The following is a 9658-nucleotide window of genomic DNA, read 5'->3' on the forward strand; positions in this document are numbered from 1 at the left end:
CTCCTTGGGCAGGCTAGTGATTAGCACCAGCTAGCACAGCACTGCTCCACCATCACCCCGCCCCCCCACCGGACCAGGCCACCAGCACATCAACTTCATCCATAGTCCATGTTCTGCTGTTCTTAGTACCCTAGTAGAGGGTAACCGAATGGCAACAAATTAAATGGTCAATTAGGCACACAAAAAGGGCAGAGGGGTTGGAGTCAGGACTGCCTAAATACTTATCCCATATCCTGTTAAGCTTTTTTTCACATAAACAACATTAAGCACCATAAGCATGGTGGCAAGCCCTTTAGATAACCTATGGAATAGCTCACATCCTTCCTTTCCCCATGAAAACTAGCACAGTTTTGAGAAGTACTCCAGTGCCCTAAAAAGAGTGACCCTGCAAGGGCAGTGGAGGCTGTTTCCCTCCAGGACTGGATCCCAGATGGAGTGGGGCTTATGCAGATCACCTTGCAGAGTAAAGGAGGAGGAGGAGAGAGAGACAGAGATGAGGGCCCAAATGTAGATATTGTTTACCTTTACAGGTACAGATTCAGACAGCACAGTCCCAGACAGATCCCCACTAAAGGGCTGGGTAAAAGTCCTGAAGCCTCATCTCAATTTCAGATGCCCTCCCGCCAATCAGCTGACTCCAGGTGGAGCAAAGCCCAGGTCTTGACATAGATACAGACTCCATACACGCCCAGATGATGTCACAAGTGGCTATATGTAAACAGAGCAGAGCTCAGGTGACATCACAGAACAGGCAGAGGCAGTTCAGGGGGGATTCTGGTTGCCTTACCCAGCTCTGAAGTCTGTCAGCCTCTTCAGATGTCACTTGCCCTGTGGTAAGGAAGTGTAGTCGGCAGCTGGTGCAGAGGCAAGAAGAGAAAGGAAGTTCCCCAAGATGGAAACATCTCAGCAGGTAAAGAGAAATTCCCTAGAGCCCCAATCATGGGCTCAGCTAGTTGGAAGCAGGTGGCATTCCTGGGTAGTTTCTTTCCCTTCCAGTGGACAGAATGGTTAAGCCTTGGTGTGCTTGTGTGTCTCATTGCCCCATTCATTGGAAACCAGACTGATGGTTTCAGGAACTCTGAGTGTGTTGTTCCCCTCTATGTGATCTCATCATTTAGCTCCCACTTATAAGTGAGAACATGGAGGTATTTGGTTTTCTGTTCCTGTGTTAGCTTGCTGAGAATAATGGACTGCAGCTCCATTCATGTCCCTGCAAAGGACATCATCTGGTTCTTCTTTATAGCTGCGTTGTATTCCACAGTGTATATGTGCCGCATTTTCTTTATACAGTCTATCGTTGATGGACAATTTAGATTGATTCCATGTTTTTACTATTGTGAATAGTGCTGCAGTGAACATATGTGTTCATGTGTCTTTATAAGAGAATGATTTATATTCCTTTGGATATATACTTAGAAATGGGATTGTTGGGTCAAATGGAAGTTCTGTCTCTAGGTCTTTTAGGAATCACCACACTGTCTTCCACAATGGTTAAACTAATTTACACTCCCACCGACAGTGTATAAGTGTTCCTTTTTCTTCACAATCTTCCCAGCCTCTGTTATTTGTTTGACTATTTGTTATTTGTTATATTTGACTTTTTAATATAGCCATTCTGACTGGAGTTAAATGGTATTTCATGTTGGTTTTGATTGGCATTGCTCTAATAATGAGTGATGTTGAGAAGATTCAAATAAATGCTATCAGAACAACAAGGGTGATATTACCACCGACCCCACAGAAATATAAACAACCAGCAGAGAATATAATGAACACCTCCATGGACATAAACTAGAAAATCTAGAAAGAATGAAAAATTCCTGCACAAATACACCCTCCCAAGACTGAACCAGGGAGGAACTGAATCCCTGAACAGACCAAGAGTGGCTCTGAAATTGAGGCCGTAATACATAGTCTCAGTGACAAATTTTTAAAATGCCACTTAGAAAATGTACACATAATTTTGCTCTATTCAGCAAATATATTTGTAACAATCACTTTTAGGAAGAGTGTTAAAATATTTTATTATTTGTTCTCATTTAGCTTAATATTTAAAAAATATTTTTCTGCTGGCAACTATTTATATGTCCATTTTCATTGACATACTCAATAATTTACCCACCTTTCTATTAAATAATATTGGATCAACTGATGTGTATTATTTTATACTGAACTTTGGCACTCTTGACATAATTCATTTGTGAATAGTCATCCAAATGTCTTGGCCAGTGAAGATGAGATTCATCCTCTAAGGTTGAGCAGGAATATGGTCACCTGAAAGCAGCAAGCAATACAAAAGCAAGAACATGGTAGAAGAAATTCAGGAGTCCCACAAGCAGATGAGGATTCATTTAGGGCCTGAGAAGGTGCAGGGACCCCTCATAGGGGCCTGTGTCCCACCCAAAACATAGAAATAAAGGAAAATCTTGAGTCCCTTCACAGAAATTCCGGGCACCTCTCTACCTCTGAGAAGTACATGAGCCACTTGATTGACAAGCAAGAAGTTAAAACAGTAGCAAGGAATTGAGAGTCATGAGAATATGGGGTTCCCTATAGAAACTAAAACTCAAAGCTTAACATATGTCCCTGAGTTGTTTTTCAGAAAGCTGGCCCTCTACTAAATGGATCCACTGGCACATAGAGCTCAGATAAAGGGGATCTATGAAATGAACTCTGCCATTCTTTATTCTGAATTTCTTCCTGAGGGGCCTACAGGAAGTTATGTCTATGAGCCAGAAGTACCATTATTTTCTGCTGATCCCAAATTTTCTGACAAATTTTACTTTCTTGAATAATCACAAATCAGAAAATCTTTGAATCCCTCTATGACCTGTAAGCTTCCACTTCAAGATACTTCATCCTTTTAGGCTAAAACCAATGTGTAACATCAATATATTAGTTTATGACTGTGTGTCACCCCGCCTCTGTGTCTTTAAAATCCCCTATCTGTAAGCTGTCTGGTAGTTTTGGTCTTTTTTTTATTTTATCATTTTATTTTATTTTTGGGATGGAGTTTTGCTCTTGTAGCCCAGGCTGGAGTGCAGTGACTCCATCTCAGCTCACTGCAACTTCTGCTTCCCGAGTTCAAGCGATTCTCCTGCCTCAGCCTCCCTCCTGAGTAGCCAGGATTACAGGCAGGTGCCACCATGCCCAGCTAATTTTTGTATTTTTAGTAGAGATGGGGTTTCCCCATGTTGGCCAGGTTGGTCTCAAACTCCTAACCTCAAGTGATCCGCCTTCCTTGGCCTCCCATAGTGCCGGGATTACAGGTGTTCGCCACCATGCTTGGCCTGTCTGCGTGACTTCTTAAATGTTCTTTGATATTCTCCTGCAAACCTCATGATGTTCTCGTGTTTCTCAGATTGTAACGTGTTACATGAATTTATTCTTTCTATTCCATGCCCCCTTTTATTGATGCATTCTGTCCTTTAGTGCATTTAGAACATTGACATTCAAAGTGATGATTGATACAGTTGGATTAAAAATCTACGAAATTTGTTACTATCTTTCAGTTGTTGATTTGTCTTTGTTCCTATTTTTGTATTTCACTCATTTTCTACCTTTTGTTGTTTTGAGCACTTTATATCAATTCCTCTCATTTCTTAGCGTATCTCTTTTTTTTTTTTTTTACCTTTTTAGTGGCTAATCTAGGTAATTTATTCTTAATTAATCTCACAACAGCTTGTTAAAAACAATGGTAGTATGAATATATTTGAGTAGATATGGTTAAATATATATCATTGTGTGTGTATATATATATACATACAAATATTTATCTGCATTTATGCTTATATAAGTAAGATGAATAACTGAAATAAGTGATAGAAGGAAAGAATGTGGGTTATTCTTTTATTGTAATGTGTTCACACTACATCTTAAGTGATATATTGTTACTTGAATGGGGGCTTGGATTAGTCAGAAATTTATGTTGCAAACTGTAGGGCAGCCTCAGTTCCTTGCTGGCTGTTGACCAGAGACTGCATTCAGTTTCTTCCCATGTGGACTTCTCTCATGTGGCAGAATGCTCTATCAAAGCCATCAAGGCAAAGAGCTTGCTAGCAAGACAAAAAAAAAAAAAATCACAACTTTACATAACATGATCAGTCGTGTGACATCTAATATTCTTGTATTATTGTGTTGTATGAAAGCAAGTCACATTTCATGCCCATACACACCGGGAGAGAATTACAATACAAGGTCATGCATCCTGGCAGGTGGGGATCACTGGGCATCATCTTAAGGTCTACCAGGTACATCAGGTCCTGTCTGATGTGCAACAGTTTCCCAGTCTTTGTTTATCTTGAAGAATCTTCGCCCTTATGAAAAGAACTGGTCAGGTATTTTATAGGAAGCATCACCATGTGGATTCATCTGATGATTTCTCATTATTTCAACAGAATTATAGACTTATTTTGAATACCTTTATTTTAATTTGAAGACAATAAAAACTGAACAATATATTATTTAGAAATATAAACCTAGACATAAAAATAATATGAAAAGGAAATGACAAAGAGGAAACTGAAAATAATAGTAACCTTCATGGGGGTAAAAAATGCCATGAAATTGGGGAGATGCACATTTGGAGCATCAACAATATTGATAATATTCAGTTTGTTAAGGTCAGCAGTGAATTTTTAAAAAAAGAAAAAAACTTTTCTATTTTACATTAGCTTTGGACTTACAGAACAGTTGCATAGTCAGCATGGAGAGTTAATATGCAACCAACACAGAGTTTCCATTATTATTAACCTCTTATATTAGCATGGGTATTTGTCACAATTAACACACCAACATTATGCATTCTCATTCACTGATATCCACATATTAATCAGATTTGTTTTTTTTCCTACTTAATGTTTGTTTTCTGTTCTAGGATCTCTTCCAGGATAACACATTTAAATATCATGTCTCCTTAAGCTTTTTTTGTCTCTGCAGTTTCTCTGAATTTCCATGTTTTTCGTGGCATTGACATCCTCCATTTAGGATTTGTATGATTGTTTTTAGTAACAATTAGACTGAAGTTGCAGATGTGAAAGAAGAAGAGACAGGGGTGAGTGTAATACTCATTATACCATGGGCATATATTCTCAAAATGCTTTTTATCACTATTGATACTAATTTGAGCACCTGGATGAGGCAGTGTGGGTCCAGTTTCTCCACTGTCAAATTAATTTTCCCCCTTTCCAAGTCGTACTTTTTGAAAAAAAAGTCAGTATGCACAGCGCGTACTTAACAGTGGGGAATTATTCTTCACCTCCTTAGGGCAGAACTTCTATAGTATCGTTTGTATTTCATTACCATAGGCAATGTGTCTGTTCTCCAGCATTTATCTTACATTTATTTCATCAATTATTTATATTATATGGAATATTGGCAAATAATAAATATTTATTTCCACTGTGATTAGACTAGTTTATTGTATTGTTCAAATTGCTCTACTGCTGGTCATTAGAAGGCCTTTCAGTCCGCTGCTTTACCACTTTGAAATACCCATATTATTGCTATTTGATTTGGTTTGTGTAGTGTGTTGGTTGGTTGTGTTGTTTAACTTTTTCTTACTTTCTGGCTCTGCAAGGTACTTAAGCTTAATAGTGTTGATTCCCTTCCCAACCATGCCATTCACCATTTTCCCTCAAATTCCTAGTTCCTTTTTTGGTGAATGGCATTAGAAACAAAGGTCTCAGCAATGATGTTCTCATTTCTGCTAGGCATCTGTTGATTCTATGCTTTGTCATCTCACAGAGCAAAGGATTATATGTATATATGTAACTCACACTCATATATGTATATGCATTTCCACAACATTTCTCCATTTATGACTATGTAAAGTTCAGCATGAATTCTTATTAATGTTTCCAGCACCCATGATCTAATTCAAGACCACATGAATCAATTTCCCCATTCCCACTCCTTGTATGTAACCTCCCACGCTAACAGTGAGATAGTTGGCCTCCTTTATATAATCAATGAGTCCAAAATACAGGCAGAGTAGTTTTAGAAATGCTAATTCATACCCCCATGGGAAAGAATGTTTCTAACTAAAGAAGAGAATTTATGTATAGATAGTTTGACCTTTAAACTAGGACTCTCTCCTTATTTTTATATTCCTTAGGTTGGTCCACTTTGCCCCCAAATGTCTATTTCTTTTTGACAGTATTTTTAATGGAATTGTTTTTTATGTTTTATTTTAGATTAATTGACACTGTATAGAAATACAATTGATTTTTATTGCCCTAGTATACTAAAATGTTACTGAACTCATTTTTTGGTTCTAATCTTATTTTAGTGATTTCCTTAGGATTTTCTATACACAGGATTGTGTCATTTATGAATAGAGATAGCTTAACTTCATCCTTTTCTTTCTAGAAGTCTTATAGTTATGTTTCTTGCCTAATTACCCTGGCTACATGTTCCAATACAATACTGAATAAAAGTAGCAAGAGCGTACATCCTTATCATGTTGCTAATTTTTTGAAGAAATTACTGATACATTCATAATATGGTGTGTTGTTGTGTGAGTTTTTCATAGATGCCTTTTATCACTTAAGAAAATTTCCTTCTATGCCTAAATTGCTCGGTCTTGTTATCATGAATGTGTTTTGGATTTTTCAACTGCTTATTCTGTATCTTTAGAGATAATTATGAAGCTTTTGTCCTTCATTCTATTAATATAGTGTATTACTCTAACAGTTTTTGTATGTTTAACAAAACATATTTCAGGGACAAATGACTTTGCTCATAATGTCTATTTTTATTAGGTTACAGGTTTATTTTGATAGTATTTCCTTCAGAAATTTTGCCTCTGTTTCATGGGGCATATTTGTCTGTAATTTTCCTTTCTTGAAATCTCTTTGTCCAGTTGTGCTATCAGGGAAAACAGGCCTCATGCGGCGTACTGGGAAGTGTTCTCTACTCCTCTGTTTTATTTTTTTTCTTGAAAGATTAGGTAATAAAGGATTGTTATTAATTCTCAAAGGGGTTAGAATAATTCACCAGTGAAGTCATCTCAACCTAGAAAAAAATTGAATCCTATCAACACTAACATGAGCTGGGAAAGGGATCCTTCCCCAGGGGAGGCTTCGCTTGAAACCTCAGCCTGGGTCCTCTGACCCAGAGAAAATGTTAAGTAATATTTATGTGTGGGTTTGAACATCTAAGCTGTTCGGTTATATGTTATACAGCGACCTATAGGTAATATACCTGACAGTAAATGTAATTAGATTCTAGAACAGAAAATGACATCGGTAGAAAACCTGGCAAAATATTAAGAAAGTCTGTATTTCAGTTAATGCTTCAAAACTATTAACTGTATTTCAGTTTATAGTTTTGTACCACTGTCAATTTCTGAGTTTTCATAAATACATTCTGGTTACATAAGTTGTTAACATTTCAGAAAGCTGTAGATTATGTAAAACTGCATTATCTTTGCAACTTTCTGTAAAACTAAAATTATTTTCTAATAAAAATATTCTTAAAATGCATTATTTCGGAACAAAAAAAATACCAACGCAGATGGACGTAAACAACAAGAAACCTTGGATGAGAGGATGAGTGGAGATGCAGGGAGTGAAAGGCAAAGTACTTGCCTTATTATCCCCATTCCTACACAGGGCACCTGCTTCAGGCTTCAGGCACCTCATCAAGGTCCAGGGACTCTCATCCATTTTCTTCTTTCCCATCATATGCTCCATTACCCAGTCACCAGTTCATATAAGAGTAACCACTTTTTCAAAGAAAGATGCCTGCCCCACATATGTTAGAAGGCCCTACTTTCAGGCACTTTGTGGTAGTGTCTTTGTAGGATCTCACTAAAGACATTTTGGAAGACATGACTTCCAGACAAGATTGAGGAATACCGGTGATGAGGAACATAAATAATATTTCTACTTTAGGAGTGTTTTCTTAGTTCAGAGATTCTTTTGTTCAAGTTTTGAAGTTTTTTAAAGCCTTTGAGAATACCCTATGATAATTAAGTTCCCTTTATTATGCAGACTCCATCATGAATTCATGGCACCACACAGTCCCCTGATGCTATAACGTCATGGATTTCTTTTGTCCAGTGAGAGGCCCAAAAGCTGCAGCATAGACAACATCATAGTGTAGAAGGTTAACTAGGTATGAAAATAAAAGCTTCTAATCATGGGGTTGTAGGCTAATCCCTGCTTACAGAGACCTGAAATGAACCTTTAGACACCAGGCATATGAAAGTGAGGCATGTTAGTGATACAGAGTGTGTTGTGCAGAGGTGGAAATAGCCTATTAGAAAAAAGGAAAGAACAGCACAGTACAACATATCCCAGCCCACCATGCAGTGATCTAAGAGATGGACACGGGCTGAGTGCTGACTCAGCATCTGTGGTGGTTAAACAAAGATCCCCACAGCAGGGAGGACTGTCCCCTCATCCCCCACACAGCTCCCCATTCACAGGCCACACCACTTTATGGGAGAGCACCAGGGTTGTTCCAGGAACGATGCCCACAAAGCTTACTAAGCCATGGGACTGTATGCTACACTCCCAAGGACATCCACAAAGTTAGGACTCTTTTTGCTTTTTCAGACCGTGATCATGGGCTACATTCTCCGTACCAACTTCATAACTCCAGTGAGAAAATAAATTCCTGCGTCCAGGAGAGGTGGAGTAAGCGATACAGCTCACCTTGACCACATTTCTTACTTCTGAGAAGATTGTAGCAGTAATTCAGGGGCTATTATTTGGGACATTTCTAATTCAGGAAACTTTCTTACCCCGTGAGCTTACAATTCACCCCATAGGAATGAGAGCCTCATTCAAATTGATAATCTTAAGCGGGGCATGGTGGCTCACACCTGTAATCCCAGCACTTTGGGAGGCCGAGGGTGGCGGATCACAAGGTCAGGAGATTGAAACCATCCTAGCTAACATGGTGAAACCCTGTCTCTAATAAAATACAAAAAATTAGCCGGGCATGCTGGTGGGCGCCTGTAGTCCCAGCTACTTGGGAGGCTGAGGTAGGAGAATGGCGTGAACCCAGGAGGCAGAGCTTGCAGTGAGCCGAGATCATGCCACTGCACTGCAGCCTGGGGGACAGAGTGAGACTGTCTCAAAAAAAAAAAAAAAAATTGACAATCTTAGTACATGGAAGTTTGCTCTTTTCATTTCATTATAAGAGGAGTTTCTTTAAGGTAAGTGACTTGTCAAATCCCATTTTTCTCTTCATTTCTATGCATACATATGGTCTGTTATGATGTGTACTGTGAAGATCATTCATGACCAAACTATTCAGGAAAAAAAAAAAAATCACCAAGTGGCAGGCCATGAAGGAGATGGAAGTTGATGTGTCTAAGGAGAGACTCATCTCTAGTTAGCAAGAGGGTCAATGAGTTCTGAGTGACCAGGATTAAGATAGGAAAGGTGATAGACACAAAACTGTGCTACCATGATATCCCTGGCACAGAGAACAAACACAGTGCTGAGCACTGAGCTCCCAAACATTACCACCATAGCATGGAAGTTATGATTTCTCACAATACAGTAAACCACCTGTGACCACATTGTACTGAGGCTGGATTGGCCACCAGAATTCTCAGAAAGATGCTATTGAAAACATCTCATTGTCTGACCACACCATGAAGCCTGAACTCAACCCTGTCTCCACCCTCTACCCTGAATAGAGA

General features: G+C 38.7%; 1 long non-coding RNA gene across 1 annotated transcript; it reads left to right on the top strand.

The window, feature by feature from the left end:
• The first annotated feature begins 742 nt into the window (after positions 1 to 742).
• LOC134738263 (uncharacterized) lies at positions 743 to 9086 on the top strand. Its single transcript, XR_010123921.1, has 3 exons — positions 743 to 910; positions 7995 to 8118; positions 8562 to 9086. It is a non-coding gene; the product is annotated as an uncharacterized LOC134738263 (long non-coding RNA).
• Positions 9087 to 9658: the final 572 nt, after the last annotated feature.

This window comes from Pongo pygmaeus, chromosome 16, assembly GCF_028885625.2.
Source record: "Pongo pygmaeus isolate AG05252 chromosome 16, NHGRI_mPonPyg2-v2.0_pri, whole genome shotgun sequence".
Taxonomy (NCBI): Eukaryota; Metazoa; Chordata; class Mammalia; order Primates; family Hominidae; genus Pongo; species Pongo pygmaeus.